The sequence below is a fragment of the Camellia sinensis genome, chromosome 7 (assembly GCF_055761805.1).
Source record: "Camellia sinensis isolate YWXY chromosome 7, ASM5576180v1, whole genome shotgun sequence".
Taxonomy (NCBI): Eukaryota; Viridiplantae; Streptophyta; class Magnoliopsida; order Ericales; family Theaceae; genus Camellia; species Camellia sinensis.
In genome coordinates, this window is record NC_138967.1 from 160,498,855 (window position 1) to 160,520,914 (window position 22,060).

Below are 22,060 nucleotides of genomic sequence, written 5' to 3' on the forward strand. Positions count from 1 at the left end.
GAAGAATTATAAATAATGACGAAATAAGAAAAAGACAATGAAATTAAATATAAAATAATATTAAAAATAGTAAAAAAATTAAATAAAATGAATAATTACGTATTAAAAGAAATAAATAATATTATAATAGAAATAGAGAAAGACATATATGAGCAATTAAGATTAAATAGTTTGGGTGAAATTTACCAATTCTAAAATCACATATGTAGAGGATAATTAAGTTAACAAAAAATTAAAATACGAGCCTTATATAATTTTATATAACATTTGGGCTTATGTTTTATATTTATATTATCTTCAAGACTAAATTGATTTGAATTTAATACTTTAGGGAGTTAATTGAGAAAATTGAAACTTTAAAGACTTAAACGAAAAAGGTGTTAAACTTTGGAGACTATATTTGTAATTTATCCTTTAAAATAATTGTATTTTTTAGTGTAAATTACAGTCACCTCCCCTAAGATTTCTTATAGTCTCCCGTACTTTTTTTGAAATTACCCTGACTTCCCATGATGTTTATTTTTGATTTGCAGTATAGCGTTCCAGGTTTTACCTATTCTTTTGTTGTGTTCCGGACTCAGGTTCCGTGGTTGTACATTGTTGTCTGTACCTTGTTTCCATCATTTATTCTTTGTATTTGAGTTTTGGAATGTGTTGGTTAAGTTTGGAACAGGTTGGTTGTGAGTTAGAACAAATGGTTGTTGCCCAAGATTTGGCTTCTTCGCTCGAGCGAGGCTTTTTGCGCTCTAGCGAGCCTTAGGTATTTGCTTTTTCGCTCGAGCGAAGGTTCTTGCGCTCGAGTGAGAATTGTGGGTTCTCAGGTTTTTCTTCAGACGTAGCTTCCACTCAAGCGAGCTTTCTTGCACTCGAGTGAGCCCTGCGTGGTATGTCTCTTCGCTCAAGCGAGGCTTCTTGCGCTCAAAAGTGCGTCTGCATCTCTTTTGGACCTGAAGGTGAGCATTCTTCACTTGAGCGAGCTTTCTTGCACTTGAGCGAGACCCTGTGTTTTGTCTATCTTTGCTCGAGCAAGCACTCTTGCGCTTGAGCATGCGTCTGGGTTGCAGACCTGAAGCTTTGCATTTTTTGCTCGAGCGACCACTCCTTCGCTCGAGCGAGCCCTGTATATATCAGTTCGCAGCAGCGTGATTCAACATCACTTTTTTATCCCTATTTCTCTCCAAACCCTAAATCCGGCTGTCTCTCTCTATACTCTCTCTCTGTCTCTCTACAAATACACCTTGTTTTAGAGGTTCCCTACCCTAGTCCCTTTGTATAAAAGTAAAAGCTTGGCTTGGGCTATCTATTGATCCCAAAAAGGTTGGTTTTGGAGCACTTTCAAGTTTCTCTTCCTTCTCCTTTGGGCTTCTTCATTTGAGGTAGGGATAAACTACTCATTTCTATGAGCTTTAACATAAATATTGGGCATTTTGTATAAATGGTTGGATTTGGGGAGTTTGGGTAAAGTTAGGGTTTGGGTGTTGATTTGTGAAAGAGGGGTTTTGATTTTTAAACTCCATATCTGTATGTGGGTCTTAAAAAAAATGGGGTTATTGGTGTATAATTGTGGAAATGGTGAGATTTGGACCTTTGGGTCAATGTTTGAGAATATGAGAAAATGCCCTAATTGACTTTAAATAATTAATTTGTATAATTAATTTGGTGAATTGTGAAAATATGAAATTGGGTTGAAAATCTTGAAATTGGAAGAAATTGTGATTGAATGGTGTAGTTGGATTGATAAATCATTCACTGGTGGAAAATGTAATAATTTATCTGTTTGATAGATTTATTATCTGTTTGGAAATAACTGTTTTGGGCTATCGGTGGAGGATAGTCTTGATTGTTGTAGACACTGCATGATGATTAGGGAAATTGAAACTAATCAATCGGATTATGTCATTGAATGTGACGGTGGGAATTAACGCATTGAATATGTGAGTTGTTGGGTCATTGTATATGACTATGTGTTTAAATACATTGTATATGTAGATTGTGTGGGAGGAGATAGGGGATGTACTCCATTTGTTTGGGAGGAGATAGGAGATAGACTTCATTGATAATTAAGTTGGCCGGAGTGTCTAGGGTGAAAGTCCCAAAATCTTTTATATATATTTGGGTGCCGGTTTCCTCAGACGTAGTCCTGTAAAATGGCAAGAAAATGGAAGTGTTGAATGTTGTTATCATTGAAGTGTTGATATATGAGTTGTAGTCTCATTTTAAACTGTTTGGAAAATATTGAATAATGTAAGTGGATTGATTTGAATAAATGAAAGGAAGCAGATTGTAAATGTTGATTGGTTATGGAGAGAATGTAAGTTGACTTATAGGTGCTAAACATTTATCGAATGTTAATGTTTTAGTTAATTCTCATATACTGTTTAGCATATCTCTACTGGGCTTTGGCTCACCTTACTTGGGACACCATTTTCAAGTACATGAGACATGCCGCCTCCAAGGACTTAGCTTGGGTAGTTTAGAGGCTGCAGGCTTCTTTTTGTTGTTACACTTTCTTTTATGTTACATGTAAATTCAAGCCAAGGGCTTTATATGTAAAAGAGTTAGAACTCTTCTTTTGTGTAACCAAGTATTGACTAAAAAAGTTGTAAGCCGTTGAGCATCTATTTTTTGTTGACGAATATGTAACACCTTTTGTAGAGAACACTCTGATGAATGAATATATTTTATCCCCCTATGTTTATGGATATCATGAATGATTGATTTACGCATTTATTTTGAAGGCGTGACATGCAGGCTAATCCCATTCCGTTAGTTGACTGTTAGTTTGACTAACAATTTTTTTCTTTGGGTAAAAGTCAATAATTAGTTATTAGATTAGCACATAGGGGATTTCAATTTTGTTTGTATAATATTTGAAGTAATTATTTGTAAATTAAGAATAAAAAAAATAAATTAATCATTTTTTAGGAAAATAAATTAGTACGAATTATTAAAGCCAAATGAGAAATACAAGGATTTGTATGTATGTAATGCAATAAATTATATATATAGTTAAACCATGAGAGTATTTAGAATTAAATTATTTAATACTACTCAAATAAATACATGTAATGTCCCAATTTGATTTTTATTAATTTAGATAGTGAGACTTATCAATTTTATCTTAGTTTTTTTTAAAAGATAACTGAATTGCGCGATGTCAAGTATTGATTAAAAATTACCAAATAACTTCCTTTATATTTATGTAATTATTTTTTAATTTGTTTAATCATCATTTTTGTGGTGATCAAACCCACAAATATCAAAACCTGCATACGATAACATTACCCTATATATATATATATATATAAAATTAAACCATATGGTCACGTTTGTTTCACAGTGTAGGAGGCTGGATTGGACTAACAACGCTGTAGGTCACACCCGTAGCGTGTTTGGTGATGGTTTGGGTGAGCCGCTTCATACTTCAAGCGGCTTGCTAATCTCCCTTAGTAGGGGGATTAGTTTGGCTAGGAAATAAGTGGGATTAGGAAAACAATGAGCGGATTCGGTCTAATCGGTCGTTTGTCCAGACATCCCTCCGGACGTCCAGTCAGTTGACCGAAACAATGCTCTTTTTTTTTTTTTTTTTTTTGCATTTACAACCTATTATTTTAAAAAAATTATGTTTATTTTAGATATTTTTTAATATATAGAAATTATTTATTTTTTATAAAAATAATTTAATAATCTCATCACTAACCCATATTCAACACTATATCGTCAAAACAAACATCCTTTCAACTAATCTCGTCACTAACAATCCACACATTAACAATCTCTTCACTAACCATCCCCTCACTAACAATCCCATCCGACCTAATCTGCCAAACAAACGTGGCCTGTGAGTATTTAGAAGTAAATTATTTAATACTATTCAAATAAATACATACGATTTTCCAATTTGATAAATAAATTATTTATACATGTGGTAATCAAATCCATGTGAGTATTTATAAATAAATTATTTAATATTATTCAAGTAAATAGATGAGGGTGTGTACTATAGTATTACCTTATGGCCATGTTTGTTTCGCGGCTTGAGTGGCCGGATTAGACTACCATGGTTGTGGGTCCCATCCTATCACGCCCTCAAAATATGATATAAATCAACCCAAGAGATTCACAAACATAATATGAAATGTATTACTTTCATTCATCAGAATTTATATTACAAAAAAGATTACATGCATTGTACTTTCATAAACATTCATTCTGAAACTACAGCATGTAACACTAATTAATAACAATAAAATAAATGTCATACGGACTTACATCTTTCCAAGAGATAACTTGGTTACAACAAAAGAGAGTCATAAGCTCTTTACATTTAAAGCCCTCAGCTTAAAAAGAAAACATATAAACATAAAAATAACAAAAATAGAGCCTTCAGCCCCGTCCTCCCAAGCTATGCCCTTGGAGATGGCATGCCACCTGTACCTGAAAATGGTTTCCCAAGTAGGGTGAGCCAAAGCCCAGTAGAGATATACTAACACAGTGGATGAGATTTAACTAAGATATAAGTATTAGATAAATGTTCAACACTTAAAACCAACTAACATCCTTTTTTATGACTAAACAATAACGACATCAACATCTCAAACCATTTCCATTCATTTATTCAAATCAACTTATGGATATAATCCCTTATTATCTAAACAATCCCAAACGAGGCTACAACACATTTATCAACACTTCAATAGCAACCATTATTCAAACACTTCAATTTCCTTGCCATTTTACAAAATTCTCATCCGAGGGAACTGGCACCCATATATATATAAGATTTCGGGACTTTCACCCTGGACACTCCGGCCAACTTAGTTTTCAATGGAGTCCATCCCCTATCTCCTCCCAAACAATGGAGTACATCCCCTATCTCCTCCCAAATAATTATACATATACAATGTATTTAAAAGCGTGTCATATACAATGACTACCAAAATTCACATATTCAACAATTTAATCAAACCGCCATATTCAATGACGTAATTTATATGATTAATTTCAATTTACCTAGTCCTCATGCAGTTTCTACAACAATCATAGCTATCCTCCACCGATAGCCCAAAACAGATATTTCTAAACAGATAAACAAATCTACGAAACAGAAAATTTGCCAAATTTTCCATAGGTGAGTGATTTATCAAATCCAACTATACCATTCATTTACACATGCTTCCAATTTCATATTTCCCTTATCAATTTCATTATTTATAAAAAATGATTATTTAACACAAATTAGGGCAATTTTTCCCTTTTCTCCAAATGTCAATCACAAGTCTAAATTTCATCATTTTAACCCATATATTCCCATCTTCAATACCCTACATATAATTTCATGACCCAAAATAGGAAAACCCCTCTTTCAAATCTATACCCAAACCCTAGCTTACCCAAATCACTCCCAAATTCCACTATTTGTACATAATATCAAATACCTAGGTTAAAAGTCATACAAAAGTGTAGAACATTCCTACCTCAAAGTTAGGAGAGCGAAAGAGAAGATGGAGAAACTTCAAACAAGCCGACACCACGATCTATTCGAATCAACACGAAGCCCTCAAGGTGCTCTACTTTTTTAATGAAGAAACTCAAATCAAGGTGTATTTATAGAGAGAGAGAGAGAGTTTTAGAGAGAGGGAGAGTCGAATTAGGGTTTGTAGGAGAAATGAAATCAAAAAGTGATATAAAATATCTCTGTTGCGAACTGATATACGCGGTCCTCGCTCGAGCGACCAGACACAACAAGCGACCTCGCTCGAGCGCAAAAAGCGTCGCTCAAGCGTAGAATACAAAGCTTCAGAAGTTTTACAGATGCACACGCTCGTTCGAGCGCAAGAAGCCTCACTCAAGCATAGAATACACACCTTCACGTATTTCACAGATGCACACCCTCGCTCAACCGCAAGAAGCTTCGCTCGAGCGAAGGAACAAATAACACAAGGCTCGCTTAAGCGCAAGAAGACTCGCTCGAGAAAGGAAGTCCTTCTTTCCTAGAAAAGTTGTGTTTGGAAGAAAACCTAACAACTCCTAATTCTCACTCAAGCGCAAGAAACCTCGCTCGAGCGAAGAAGCAAATTACAAAAAGTTCGCTCGAGTACAAGAAGCCTCGCTCGAGCGAAGAGGCCAAAATCTAGGCAACAACAATCTAACCCAACTAACAACCAACATGTTCCAAACTTGCCCAACAAGTTCTAAAACTCTAGTATAAAGGGTCAAAGGGGAAAACAAGACATGAATACAATATTCAATCACGAAACTCGAGTTCGGAACACAATGAAGGCCGGGGCAAAACCGGAATCGCTATACATCCATAGCATGTTTGATAGTGAAATGGGAGGGTGAATTGATAGTCAAAAGAGGCTTAGTAATCCCTTTCAATAGGGGGATTAGCTTGGTTAAGTTTTGGGTGGGATTAGAAAAATAGTGAGGGGAATGAGTTTATTTTATATAAAAAATTTATTTTCTTAATTTAATTTTTTTTTTGCCAAGTGCACCTCTTTGTTTTAATATTTGTTTTAATTTTTTTAATATAAAAATAATTTATTTATTTATTTTATATAAAAATAATTTAACAATCTCATCACTAACCATCTCACATAGTATTATCAAAACAAACACACTTTTACTTAATCACCCTCACTAACAATCCCCACATTAACAATCTATTAATTCGCCAAACAAATGTGGCCTATATATTTATAGTCAAACCATGTGAGTATTTATAAATAAATTATTAAATATTACTCAAATAAATGCATGTGGTTTTCAATTTAATTATTATTAATTTAGATAGTGAGACTCATCAATTTTAACCTCTTTTTTCTTTTTTCTTTTTTTAAGACAACTCAACTATATAATATCAAGTATTGATTAAAAATTATATATTATAAAATAACTTCTCTTTTGTACGTAATTAATTTTTTTAATTTGTTTCATCATCACTTTTGTCATAACAATAGGTTATTCTATAATACACGCTATTTTATGTGTACTATATACAAGTGATAACATTTGTGATATTGAGATTCCTAACAATTACACTGGTCTCTTCTCATTTTTTTAAAATTTCATTGACCACCTCTGTGACTAATCCTTTCATTAACGTTGTTAGTCATAGGTGAGGATAGTGTAATTATCAAAAATCTCAGGGGAGGTAACTGTAATTTATCCTATGAATTAAAACCTAAAAAACAAAAAAAAAAAATCAATATGATTATGTCAAAATATATAGGAATTATTGTATTTTTTTTCAAACTTTAATAAGAGTTAATGTAATTTATTTAAAATAAATAAATAAAATTATGGACACCCCTTCCATGATAGTGCGTAGGTTACCAGGAGGGACCCACGGTAAAAACATTTTTTCAAAAATAACAGCAATTGGATATAGATTTAGCCACATACTCATCTTCGCATGATTAATTTCAACAAAAATGTAGGGAACATTTTTGAAAATTTTCAGTTGAGTATAAATTTTAAAAAATAAGTATAAATAAAAATTAAAAACTTGATCATTCATATTTTGGGAGATATTATATTTTTAAAAATGAACGATTCGAATTATTCAAGTGAAACCCGTGATGGCCTACATGAGCCTAAATAGCAATGTCTTGCTCCCTTTCTAGAAATTGTTCCTAAAAAATTCATTTATCTGCAATGGTACATTTTATTTCAATTTTACTCTTCTCATTTGATATGAACAATGATGGGTATAGCTTAAGAAGGCCCAACTCATAGTTGGCATGGGCTGCCCGAATAATTGTTTGATTAACTATCACCATAAGACCTAGCCGATATGGCCCAGTAGTGGGCAAAACTAATGAACCAATAGTAGTTAAGCCCAGTTAACAGCTAGACACGTGTCAGGGGGGGAATCGGCCACATGGCAGACAAAGATCTTACAAGTCGTTGGGCCCACGTGCCAAGCATTAAATGAAACGGTCAAAGTATTAAATGCAATAAGACCACTTCTCTAGGGCGTGGTGAAACCACCATGGCCGACAGCAGGTAGGTCGTAGACTTTCGGCCAATAGGACAGTGTGAATAGACAAGGAAATGATTGGTAAGAGATATAGTGGGTGTTTGGGAAGTGGCTATTTTAGAGACTTTTTGACTTTTTGGCTATTTTAGTAGGCTATTTTAGTTTTGTGTTTGGGAAGATGGAATGAATTTTTATTTGAGTTGTTGTATTGAAAAATGGGTTGAAATGATGTTTGAAGTTAAAATGACAAATTTGATCCAGAAGAAGGAACCACCCCCTTGGCAACCTTCCTGCTGGACTTGTTGTAGGTGTCGCTAGGAAGACGAAGGCTAGTCAAACTGCATTATCAAACATTAATTTCATAAATAATGGCAAATTTTTTAAAATTTTGAACCTTCATGAGATTACCAGTTTTAATATAGGCTTTATTCCTTCGTCGATACCATTTCTCTTAGGACACTAGTTGAGAAAACTTTATAAATTAACCATGCTTAAACTATGATTTAAATTGATTTGAAGCACCAACACGTAGTCAATCACCAGGCTCTCTCAAATTTTCATTTGTTCCAATAATATTTGGATTATTTATGAATTAAAATATAAATACACGATAATATGCATACCAATTTCTTAATCCTTTGAACTCATCAATAATATTTGGATAGCTTCTGGACTAAAACCAGAAAACATGATAATATTCATACAATTTCGGATCCATTGACTTGGACAATAATGTTTAGACTGCTTCTGGACAATGAAATTGGAACGACATGATAATATTTATACTAATGATAATTGAAAATTATAGTTTTTGGATTAATTCCTACATTCAAAATGATGAAACATGATAATCTTCACGCTAATAATATTCAAACCGTTCTTCCTTGGACTTTGAACTTGGAAAATAGTATTTGTGGAGTCATTGTTGGACCTGATGAGTAATCACAGCAAACAATATTAAACATTTTCAGGACAACTAAAAATGAGAAATATGATAATATTCATAACTATAACATTGGACTTCATTTCCAGACTAAAAAGGAAACATGATATTCACAACGCCAATAGTATTTGACAAACTTTACATTTCGAATTGGACCATTTTAACGTGAAAGTGGGGCTGTTTGGTGTGGCTTAATTTGGTTAACCTACAGTTTTGTGCATTGGAAAAGTTGTTTTTGACTATTTAGTTAAATTTGTTTTAAACAATTTCTGATTCTAACAATTTATTTTAACTCAAAATTTCCACACAATTTTGAAATTGTTATGTTTCCAACACCGAAGTTTGAACTAAGTCCAATTGGATTAGGTTGGGATATCGTAACACACTACATGAAAATACACCTTTGGCGACTAAAAAATGCCGACTAAAAATAATTTAGTTGCTAAAGGCACACTCTTTAACTGTTGAAAAAATTTAGGCCCGTTTGGACCTCGACCCGAGCCCAACCCAAGCCCCTGGGCTTGGGCCATCATTTTGAAGCTCGGCCCTTGGCCTGGCCCATCGACCTGCTTAAAGCCCACTCAAGACCAAGCCTAAGGCCTAGTGTCTTTTTTAGCAAAAAATAATAAAATTTTGGTAGGAAAAATTTTAAAAAAATGTTCAAGCCCGCCCAATCCCGAGCCCCCTAGCCCGAATACCCCTTATGCCTAGACCTAATTTTCTAGCCCGTGGCCTGGTCCGACCCTATTTTTGGCTGAAGCTCGCGAGGCCCGACATGGACTGGGCTGGGCCAAATTTACACCCCTAGATAAAGCGAAGAATTTGACCTTGGGCTGCACCTTGATTTTTGCATCTATCTATCTCAGCAAACAAGGCCCAAAACAAGAAGTGAAATGATTTATCCACCGAATTTATTGTGACTTGAATCGCCTAAATTTGTGCCAACTAGATGATCGGCCTTACCCTTGTATACCGCTCTATTGCGGTCGTCATCCTGTCATCTGGATGACCGTCATCAACAATTTCGGGCAATTCACACGAAATCAAATTTTGTGGATGTAGCATTGCTCAAACGAGAAATGCTTGCTAAACCCAAAACGGGAGGGGTTCAATCTTGGGCGTCACAATATTTTGGTAATTAAATGTGTTCTAACGGGTTTTATGATATCAATAATTTAGGGAGTCAGTTCGTATGTGATTTTAGAAATTATATCTCACTCCCTGAAGTTTCTAATATAATAACAAATGACCCCTTTTATTGATAAATTTTCAAGTCAATTAATAATTTTTAATGATGTCAGATATTTATTTCACTTAATTATTCAAATAATTTTATTATTATATAGGAGTGTAGTTAAGAATTTCATTATTTCAGTTAATTATGTTAAATAAAAAATTCTAATCTATTTGTAATTTTCCAAACTATAGAAAGCAATTTGTATTTTAAGCAAATTTCAGAAGGTGCATGTGTAATTTGCTCTTAGGTTTTTATTCCGGTGCATTTTAAGCTTATAAAATGCATAAATAATGCTTACTATTAAAGTTTAAAAAAACATAATAAAATTTATAAGTTTGACATAATTATAATAATTTTTTTTAAATTAAAATAATTAAAATTAGTTTATTTATTGTGTAAACACATGAATAAATAAGAAAGAAAACATTTTGCTTAGGATAAAATAAATCACAACTTTTTTTCATCTGTGCAACAAATGAATTATAAATAAAAAATTATATAAGTTGTTATGTGAATTAGAATATTAAACAAATTCAACATAATTATATCGAACTTATAAAATTTAAGGAAATTTTTTTTAAGGTTCTTAATATTAAGATTTTATAAGTTAAATGACATACACTATTTTCATAATAGTTAAGGTCCCTCAACATTTTTATAGAGAAAATTCAGTTTAGAGAAATTTTGTCCTAGTCAGAGAAATTTCGCCCCAATGAAATTTTTCTAAGTAGGGCAAAATTTTCTGAGTTGGGAAAAAAATTTATGAGTTGAATTTTCTCTGTGAAAATGTTGAGAGACCTTAGCTAATAAAAAAAAACATTTTGGATTTCTCCTACTACACAAAGTTGGAGAGAAATGCTTTACCAATTTTTTCTAAAATTTAATATATATATTTTTAAATTTCAAGAAAGTTCAATATAAAAAATAATAATAATAAAAAAGTGTACATAGCACCCAACGAGTAGTTTGAATGAAAAATCAATGGGGAAATTTTTTTTTAAAAAAAAAAAAAAACTCTCAGGATTTTACACATGTAACAAAATAAAAAATTAATTTTATCAATTTAAATTTAAATTTTTTGATTTATTTTTAATTTAAATCATCTTTTTATTTCTGTTAAGTAAAAACTAATGGAAAAATGATATTTTGATCATTAAATTAATGAAAAAAGTATTTTAAATATTTTATGTATACTTACATTAAATTTAATGATTAAAATATTCTTTTTTAATCATTTTAACTTATTGAAAATAGAGAAATAATTTTTGAGGTGATATGACCAAAAATATAAAAAGATAGAAAGTGTGTTTATATAGCACAACAAACTTTAAATTTAAAAAAAAAAAATGGTCATTTTTTAATAAATCCTCTTTCTAAGTGTTTTATTCTATCTAACCGATATTGTTTTTGAGTATTTCATTAAGTCCAATTTAATGTAATATAACCAAATCATCAGTTCTAATTTTTTGCACATGTTTCTATTTTGAAACTAATACATAACAATAGTCCTTTATTTTATGGAGAAAATCTCTCCCTTATTCTAAGAAGAAAATTTCTCCCGCATTCCATAGAGAGAATATCAAATTTTGAACTTTGAAGCTTTTTATAATTTGAAAATTTTAAAAATAACGCAACAAAAAATCTAAATGAAAATCAAAATATAATATGAATATTTACAGTAAATAACAAACATACGACTAACTTTTAAAAAAACAAAATGCATACTAAACTCTCGAAAAAAATAAAATTCATATCAAAATGCAATGTAAATGTTCACAATTTATAAGTAACATACAACTAGCCTTAAAAAAAATAACTCATACCAATGTAAACATTTACACTACAATGTAAAAACATAAAATAAAATTGAAAAAAGTGAAAATCAGTTATTTCAATTGTTCAATGGTAACAAAAATGATTGTTCAACTAAAAAGTATAGTAACAAAAACAATAAACATACAAACTTTTGAAAAATCAAAACTTATACCAAAATATAATGTGAATGTTCACAATTTACAATTAATACCAATGTGAACATTCACACTGCAACGTGAAAACATAAAATAAAATTGAAAAAAGTAAAAATCGGCTATTTCTATTGTTCAATGGTAATAAAAATAATTGTTCAATCAACAAGTGTAGTAAAAAAACACAACAAAATACAACTAACTTTCGAAAAAACTTTAAAAAAAAAAAAAAAAAAAAAAAAGAGAAAAAGAAAAAAAAAACTCATACCAAAATACAATGTAAATGTTCGCAATTTACAATAAACATACAACTAACCTTAGAAAAACTAAATTCATATCAATGTGAACATTCACACAGCAATATGAAACAAAATTGAAAGAAAAAAATGAATATTTTAATTGTTTAATGGTAACAAAAAATAATTTTTCAAACAACAAATATAGTAACAATAATTAATGATATGTGAACATTCACATCTTGCAAAATATACAATTATGTCTATATCTGTATTCCAACACTTATTTTTCAGACTTTCAAATAATGTGAAATGTAAACATTCATACTGATTGACAAGAAAATAGAAAAAATGACAGCAATAGAATTAGAAATCCAAAAAAAATAAATTCAATCACTCTAAAAATGAAAATAAAAAATATCACAAACATTCTCATCTTCATCATCATCTTTATCATTATCACTATCATTAACAATCTATGTAATTTACCATTTCACCCATCTAAATCAAACTAAACCCACCTTTGAAGAATATGTTTGTAACAAAATTGACTGGACATAAACAAAATTTCGACTTACAACCATGGAGAAGTATAGAGTTTCAAATACAGAGTAACATTCGACGAACATAGAACTTCGAACACAAAATGACAGTGGAGGAACACAAAACTTCACCGCAACAATGGAGGAATATAATATTATTTCACTACAATGTGTAAACTAGAGTTTCTAAACCCTATCAAATAAAGAGTTTCGAAATCCTAGCACAATGAAATAATACTACAAATGTGAATGAAACTGATCAAAAAGAAAAACGTGAATAATGGTAGCAACAAAAAGAAAATGTGTATATACTTTTTCTATTTAATACATATCAACAATAGACATAAAGGTGTAATAGTCCAACAAACAATATAGATCAGAAAAAAAAGAATCTCATAAAATAAAAGTATAAATATATGAGACTAACTAACGTATAATTTTTCTTGGTGAACTTATTGGGTTAGAACATCTCTAAATAGAATTTATCAATAAAAAATTCTAAAAATATATCAAAAAATTTTAATTTAAATTAATAAAGTAAAATATATATATATATATATATATATTTTATCAAAATAGTCAGACTTCAAAGTTTTGTTTGTAGCTTGCCCAAAATCATTTAACCCGTTTTCCTACCCAATCTGCCGGTCGGTGGTTGATTAATATAGAGAATTTGGAGAGTAGATGGCTCACCTAACTCACCTAATTTAGATGGCTCACCTAACTCACCTAATTCGGCGAATTAGGTAAATGAAAAGCATTTCTAACAAACGCACTAAATACATTTTATTTATTTTTGGATTTAAAAAAAATAAATTTTGTTTACTTTTTTTTTTTTTAGATAGTTACATTTTATTTAGGTTTAATTGATGAAAAATTTGTTTTTATAGGGTCATTTGTTATTTAATTTAAGATTTAATCTTTTTAAGTCATAAAGGTACATGTTGGAAAATCGTCAAAAAAGTTATTGTCGTCAGCAACTGGCGAATGGTAGCGACGACGATAGCGGGTGGTAGTGAAGTAGACAAATATGACATTGAATAAATAGGTGAATGATATGTGACACGTATATAGATAAATGACATTTGAACAGCAATTGGATGTTTGAATAGATATTTAACACATGTACATATAGGTGATATTTGAATGGATAGATAGAAAGGTAAACTTTGAATAGATAGGTTTGGTGGTCAAGAGTTGGGCCCGTTTGTTTTGGATTATAACAAGGGGGTTAATGATTTGGACAAGGCATTTCAGATAGTAAAGGGAAGGAGCTAAACTAAAGTGAGAAATAGGGTGCGATTTCTGTTATTATTAATTTTTTGATATATATGTGTGTGTGTGTAAAAAATATAAAAATTTATATGGAAGTTGATAATTTTTGAAGGTGATTATGAATTCGTTGTGAGCAAATTGTGCAAAATTTAAAAATTTTAACATTTGGGCTTAGCCAAGTTTGTTTATTTCAAAATTAGTCAAAATTTATACATTGTATTCCTTACACATGATATTTTTTATTCAACTATCTAAAAAATATTTCTTTTTTTTTTTTTATCAGCAAAGAAAAATTTCATTAAACAGTATGAAATTAAAAGTACAGGAAGATGACATGCATTGAGAGAGATTCGGAAGTATAAAAATATCCCTACTACTGCTACTCGCATCCATACAACCAATCCCTAAGCCTCTCGATTTTTTTTTTTTTTTTTTAACCAAAAGAGCTAAGAAGAACTTAACTAGAGAATTTAAAATACAAGAATCCCCACATACTCAACCCACCAAAAACACCCAAAACTAACTAAATGAACTAACCCATCACCCAAAATAAGCTAACAACACTAAACCACTCCTCAACAGCTACAACTCCCAACACGCCTCTGCTGCGTGACCTGACCCAGCACGCCTCTGCTGCAAGAAACAATACACGCCTCTGCACTTCAGCCACCCACTCGTAGCTGCTGTCCACGCCACCTCTAGGCACACCTCTGCCAAGGAGACACCATAGCCACCGCCGGGAACACCACCCACTGCCGAATACACCGACAGAAAACACCCCTGCTGCAACACCCACCGTCGGGAACATCACTCACTGCCGAATACACCCACTGCCGACAGAAAAACACCCCTGCTGCAACACCCACTGCCCGGGAACACCCACTGCTGAAACCCACCCCCCCCCCAGGCCTTCTTCTCGCCCACACCCAAAACCCACGCCTATGCCTCTGCTGCCAAACTCCACAGACCAACACCCACTGCCAAACTCCACAAAAACAACACCCAACTTCACCCATCAAACTCTCCCTCGAGGAGGAGCGCACAAGTGCCAACCGGACAGAACTGTATCACCTACAATACCCTTGTTTCTGCCCAAAAACGCACCCCTCAAACTCCTACTCGCCAAAAGCGCTTGAATGAAATCCCTGGCTGACCCTGAAGGATCGGCTATTACGGCAATGTTGAAACACAAGAGGACAAACTAATGACCAACCAAAGCAGCTCCTAAAGCACAAACTCTCCCGCAGCAACACACCTAGGTGGGAAGAATGGGGGACTCAAGTTTATTGAAAGAAAGAAAACTAACAAGGCTACCGCTGAAACGAGCTAGGCCAGCCGACCGCCATAGCCAAAGGCGGCGGCCGGCCAGCCCAAAAAGAGGCCGGAGAAGGAGGTTTAAAGAGAGAAAAAAGAGAGGTTTTTTTTTTAGAGAAATTAGAGACGTTTTTTCTTATAACATGATGTTTTCACTAATAGTTTTGATTGTTATCTTAATTTCATAAATTATAAATTGATATAATTTTTTGCACAATATAAAAATAATATGAAGTTTGTTTAACAGCTATAAATTCTATGTATAACATGGATTATATCATAACACAAGTTACCACAAAAAATTGTGTAATAACTCATTTTAATTATAAGGTCCCATGCATGGCATGAGTTAGCACTAGTTGTAACTAAGATTTTTTTTATTTTTTTATTTTTTTTATTTTTTTATTTTTTTCAGTTAGATATTTTTTCGTGGGTTAGGAACCAAGTTGGAAACAAGTTTTTCTTTAGCACCCAAAGTGGAAAAATGTTACCGAGTAAATGTGTAATTTACTCTATTTCCATCACAATAGTATAACTATTGTTAGAATTTAGACCAAAAGTGAGAAGAATATACAAAAATTTTATACACATATATATACACATATATACTTAAAAATCATAAATTATGAAATAATTAGAGTTTTTTTTATGATTATAATTAGATTTTAGTGAATTGCTTCTATATTAGTGGCACACAAATTTAAATTTTAAAATATTGAGCATACTTTCCTTTTAGAAGTCGTAATTTATAGAATAAGCACTGTTTAATTGATATGATTAAATTAGAGTTAACCAATAGACTTTTATATATATATACATATATATATATATATATGTATTCTCACGAGTTAAAATTAAAGAATACCACTTCAAGAAAAATACAATAATGCCCATCACATTATAAAGAGTGCACTTTATTTTCTCTATATTTTGGGAGGATGAAACCTTGCCTAAACATAAAATATGAAATCTTGCCTAAACAAATTTTTTTTTTTTTTTTCCTTCCATTTTTTGCAAAAATAAAATATTATGTTTTTTTTTTTTTTCTCTTTAAATAAAGACTCAAATATAATATCCAATTAAGCTTCGTTTGACATTAGCTATATAGTCAACTTTTTCGTGTTAGGACTTTTTTAGTCTACTTTTTTTAGCCTCGTTTGGTTTGGATTTTTTTGACTTTTTTTACTTTTGTGAGAGAAAAAGTGTAATAATTATAAATTTGATGTGATATTTTGTCTTATTAACTTATTTAGCATATTTTGTCATTTTGTTCTTTTTTAACCCCAAAATAATAGGCACCAAGCTTTAATAAAGAGGAAGAGTAGAAAACATTATTGAAAAAAATAGTTAAAGGATGACTATAAAAATATAAGGATTAATTACACAAGACCCTCTTAACCTGCGACCTCATTGCACATAGAGTGTTACACAATCATTAGACCAAACATCTTGATTTTTCACTCTATTCAATTAGGTAAATTCTATTTATATATAAAATTTATACATAAAACTTTACAAAAATGATGTGACAATATTATTATTATAAATAAATTCATCTTCAATAATATTTTATTTTAAAGTGAAAGATTTATAATGAATCATGTTATTGTGCATAAAAATTATATATAAATTTTTTATTTGTATAAAATTATTCATTTAATAATCATGTTACAGATGCTTTCAGATAGTGATTTTTTTTTTTTTTTTTTGCCAAAATTGTAGGATATTAATTTATTGATAAAATTAGATTACAACTAAAAAGATCGTTATTGCTCTATCAATATGAATTTTTGATATTTCCCTTGTCACACTCAGGGTGTGGGGCGGCTTGTGTGGGTACAACAATCACTATTGTGTGGCGAAATAGGCCCATTTCGGGACTATTTTGATAATTCAAACTGTTCACATTTTAAAATACACCAAGTATAACATACCTGTAAAAAATCAAGTTAATTGGATATTGTTAACCCTTTCATCCACTCACATTTGTATTCATTTTAATACTTTAAATCACAATTATTATTTATTTTTATAGATACAAATGTGAGTGGATGAATGAATAAACAATATCCGATTAACTTGAACTTAATTGAACTTAAAAAATGGCGAGGGAACAATTATTTTTGCAGATACCTGCAATTATTATTTATTAAGAAAACGGTGCACATTTAAAAAATAAAAAATAACAGAGGTTATCAATTGAACTTAATTAATTGGTATAAAATTATAAATTCAGATCAAATTCAAGTGAATTGAAACAATGTTAAAAGTATAGGAAAAAGAAGGGAAGTAAATTCTCACCTCTTAAATTCTTCCTCATCCCATACATGGTTTTGGATAACTGAAAGTGAAGAGGGACCAAACCAACAAAGACAGAGCCGATGTCATAGAAAGGATTGAAATAAGCTCACAAAATCTGGCAAGAAATGAGCCGGCGGCAGTGTCATGAATTAACAAAGCAGTGAGGGCGCCGGTGAACGCATATATGAGCGATACAACGAATGCATGAAACCCCGAGGCGGGGATGCCGTTGAATATCACCGTTGGAACTGGGTTGCCATTTTCGTATTGGTAAGGAATGACTAAGAGAATTGTGGCGAATAAGAAAGAAATTATCAAGATTGTTTCCAGAAACCTCGTTCTGATCGCTTGTGTTGATGACCTCGATTTTGAGTCATTTGATATCAGAGCATCAATAACTGAAATCATCTCTTTTTATTTATACATTGAGTTTTGATCGGAAAGACAATATTTATACATAAAAACTAAGGTAAATTACACTGACAACTCTGAATTCTTTTCAAATCACACTGTCACCCTCTCTATTATGTAAAATATCATTAACCACCCTTGTCAGTTAACACCATTAAATAAATGACCAAATTGCTGTGTTACCCTTGTTTGTAAAAAGATAAAAATATATATATATATATATATATCTTTTCTTTGTATGTTGTTATGTCTCTATCACTCTCCTTTATCTCTCTTCCTCTATTATAATCACTGTACATCCTCTATTTTCACATCCTTAAATAACTGCTCCTCATTCATTCTCATATCAACAAATCACATCCAATCACTACCAAATAGGGATGCCAATTTGAATCCGACCCGACGGGGACCCGGCCTCCCGTCTCTTATTAGAATGGATTTTTTTCAAAAAAAATACCCCCGACGGGCCAGGGATCGTATTCGAAAATGAATCCTTGATAGTTTTCGGGCCGGGAACGGTGATAGATTCCTCCGCCCCGACCCTGGCCCGTTCCCGTCCCCGTTTAGCTCCGAACTGAAATTACTATTATACCCCCTATATATATATGTGTGTGTGTGTGTGTGTGTGTGTGTTTCTCTAGATATTTTAGGGTTTTTAGGTTCACAGTGTAGACACCCCATTTTTGACCGTCCTCAAGACTTGGACGGCACCGTTTGAACACTCGGTGATCATCCATGTTCGTGTTCGTTTTGAGTTCCCGGAGGTCTCGGCTACGCGTCTTGCCTCAGGATCTCTCAACTCGGTTGTCTTGTGCTTGGTTGGACCAAACACTTGTTGGTTTTTGCTTTGGAAGGTAGAGAATGGCTTGTTGGCCATCCCCACGCCTCACCGGCCGTGGCTTAAGGCCACTGGCCATGTCTTCTTGCCATCGGCCATTGGTGATGGCCGGTTGGCACTTTGTGTGGTCGGCCGACCATTTATTTGGCCGATGGACTCCTTTTCTGGCTGGTACCACTTTTTTACCTTTTTCAGGCATTATGCATGCCAGCTGTGCCAGCTGGAGTGCACGGACTTGTCCTTCATACACGTGTATGGAGGATTTGCACTTTTTTGCACCATTTTGGTCCTAGCTTCCTTGGACCCTTTGCTCTAGCTTCTTGAGGAAGCTTGACCCTTTGTCTTAGCTTCCTCAAAAAGCTTGGACCTTTGGGTTAGCTTCCTTGAGAAGCTTGACCCCCTTGACCCTTTTGTTTAGCTTCCCTTAGAAGCCTCAAGCCTTCATCTCGCTCTATATAAGAGGACCTTCCTCTTCCTTTGAAGAGGTTCAGCAAAACCAGAGATAAGACATATATATCTAATATATAAGCCACTCTCTCTCTATATCTCCCTCTCTCTCTTCATTTGTGTGTGTTTGAGAGTTCAAAGTGTGTTTTGTTCTTAGTTTTGCACTAGGACACATAGTATTACACTATACTTCGGTTCTTGAGGTGTTGAGAGATTGTTCTGGGAGGTTTTGGGTTGGTTTTGACCAGAAAAATGGGCTAGAGTTGCTGTTCTTCAAGTGTTCTTCAAGGGTGAGTATAGCTGCTTTATATTCCCCAATCTTGCACTAGCTTTTAACCCACTTTGCATGCTGTTTTGAGCTTTGTGTATAACTGATAAAAACTCTGATTTTTCATGCTTAAGATATTTCATTAATTGGGGTCGACCTCCCCCTCTTAGACCTTGTTTGGCCCCTTTTGTACCTTCTTTGTTGAGCTTTGGAATATTTTGTGTATTGGCCTTCTTACCACTGAAATCCAATGGATTTTCAGTGGTGAAGAAGAGGTTTTGAGGTCTTACATAGGGGAGGGACACCCCTCTCCCTTAGTCTCTCTTTTGCTTATGTTTTTGGCTCATAAGGGTAGCACACATGCCTAGCTTTGTTTAGTTTCATTTCAGAGGTTATTTGGTGTCCATTTAGCATGTCTTACCTCTGTCTCTTGTTGGTTTATTGATCCTTTGCATGCATAATACACTTGCTTTGAAATCCCATCATTTGGCCTAAAATGTACTATGTTGTCGCATGTCATTTTAGCATGATTTTGGTTTGGTTCTAAGAAGGTTTTAGCATTATTTTGCCATGCTTAAGGTCTGTCTTGGGTCTTTGGAGTAATGCGTGCCATGCTTTATATAGCCTCTTTGCATTGTGGCTTGAGAGCCTTGGGTGTTTGAGTCATAAGCATACTTTGGTTAGGCTATTTCAGTGATTTGGAGTCACTTATTATGCCATTTCAGTTCATGTTTATGCTTACATGTTTGCATGTATTCCCCTTTCAATGCCTTGAAGAGATGTGATCTTATGTTCCATGTTTGGGCCTTGGTGTGTGCCGATGTGTTTGAGGCTTTGGGCTGCCATATCAGTGGGTTTTGGGACTTATTTTGGTGCATTGTAACTCCGTTTTTGGTTGCATATTCCATGCCATGAGCGGTTGGGGTGGTTGTAATAGAAGCCTCCTTTTTGTGGCCTTGAATGCCCTTTGTTTTGGGCCCATTTCTTGACATGTTTTGACCATGTTCCATGCATGTTCTCATCCTATTTTGGTCTGCCCTAAGTCTGTTTTCAGTCACCTTGGCCTTGCGGGGCTTGGTTGATATGGCCTTAGTTCAAGCATCTTGACTAGCTTTGAACCTTAAGTCCATTAGCATGCTTTGTTCACCTTAGGTGCATGATTTGGTATCGTTATTGGCATGATTTCAGAGCTTGTTATATTGTCATACCCTCATATTTACTCTATCTTGCTCATGCGTGAATGTTGTGCATAGTGGTCTAGCTTATGGACCAATGTTGTGTGTATATTTGCCTCCCCTTTTGGCCCCTTAATTTGGGTGTTTTGGCCACTGTTTTGGGATAGGCTGAGGCCTTCCCATCTTGGTTTAAGTCCATCTTTGTGTATAATCGCATGTTTGATGTGTTGCATTGCTTTGGTATCATGTTTGCATTGTTCATGTTTGCACATTTGCATATTGTTTAGCTAGTTGCATTTCATATCCTAGCTTGCATGATAAATTGCATAGCATTGCATCTTGCATGTTCGGCACATCGCATTTGGCATGTTCATTACCTTAGTCCCATATGGCATACTTGAGCTACTTCGCATGTTTGAGCCATGTTGCATACATGCATTACATTTTGCTTGGTTTGGGATGTCAAACCAAGCAAGAGGGGTGAGGTGTGTTCGCACTCCAAGTGACGAAACACCTCTCAACCCTTGGTCGCCGATGCTCTTGATCTCAACAGGATAAGGCATGAGGCATTCATTTGTTTTGTCGCATGCATTTATATTGATTTGCAAGCTTGGTGCCTTTGGCCATCATGCATCGAAATGCGTGATTGGTGGCCCGAGGACCAAGGGCCACACTCCCTTGAGTCCATAGCGTGATTGGGAGAGTGACCATGCACACATTGCTTTGAAATTTCCATGCCATGCACTGTCTGTCCTCTATTGCTGTCAAAACAGGGTTGTGTAGGAAGGAATGGCCGGCCGGCCACTTACAGTGCCGACTGGCTACCAAAGTCCAGCCGGTGGTTCATTTTTTGGCTGATGGCCACATTCTCATAGCCAGTAATGCTCTATCATGGCCGGTGGCATCCCACAACACTCATGGAGTTATTCAGAAGGGTCCTAGAAACTTTCATAATTTTCAGAGGAGTAAGGCAGTGTAAACAGAGGCAACAGTGGCATGGTACCGGGTTTCCGAGCAAGGCGAGTCAAGCATGCATCATCCACGCATTCTAAGGCAGGGCTGCGGCCATTTTCTTTTTTGTAATTAATTTGTTAATTAGTTAGAAGTTTTGTAATATTTAAT

The 22,060-nt window shown here is 33.5% G+C and overlaps 1 long non-coding RNA gene across 1 annotated transcript; it reads right to left on the bottom strand.

Annotated features, from left to right (window-relative positions):
- Positions 1-8,610: 8,610 nt before the first annotated feature.
- LOC114304070 (uncharacterized) lies at positions 8,611-18,340 on the bottom strand. The gene is made up of 2 exons (XR_003643948.2): positions 17,800-18,340; positions 8,611-8,915 (listed from the first exon to the last, which is right to left on the bottom strand). It is a non-coding gene; the product is annotated as an uncharacterized LOC114304070 (long non-coding RNA).
- Between the last annotated feature and the right edge of the window lie 3,720 nt (positions 18,341-22,060).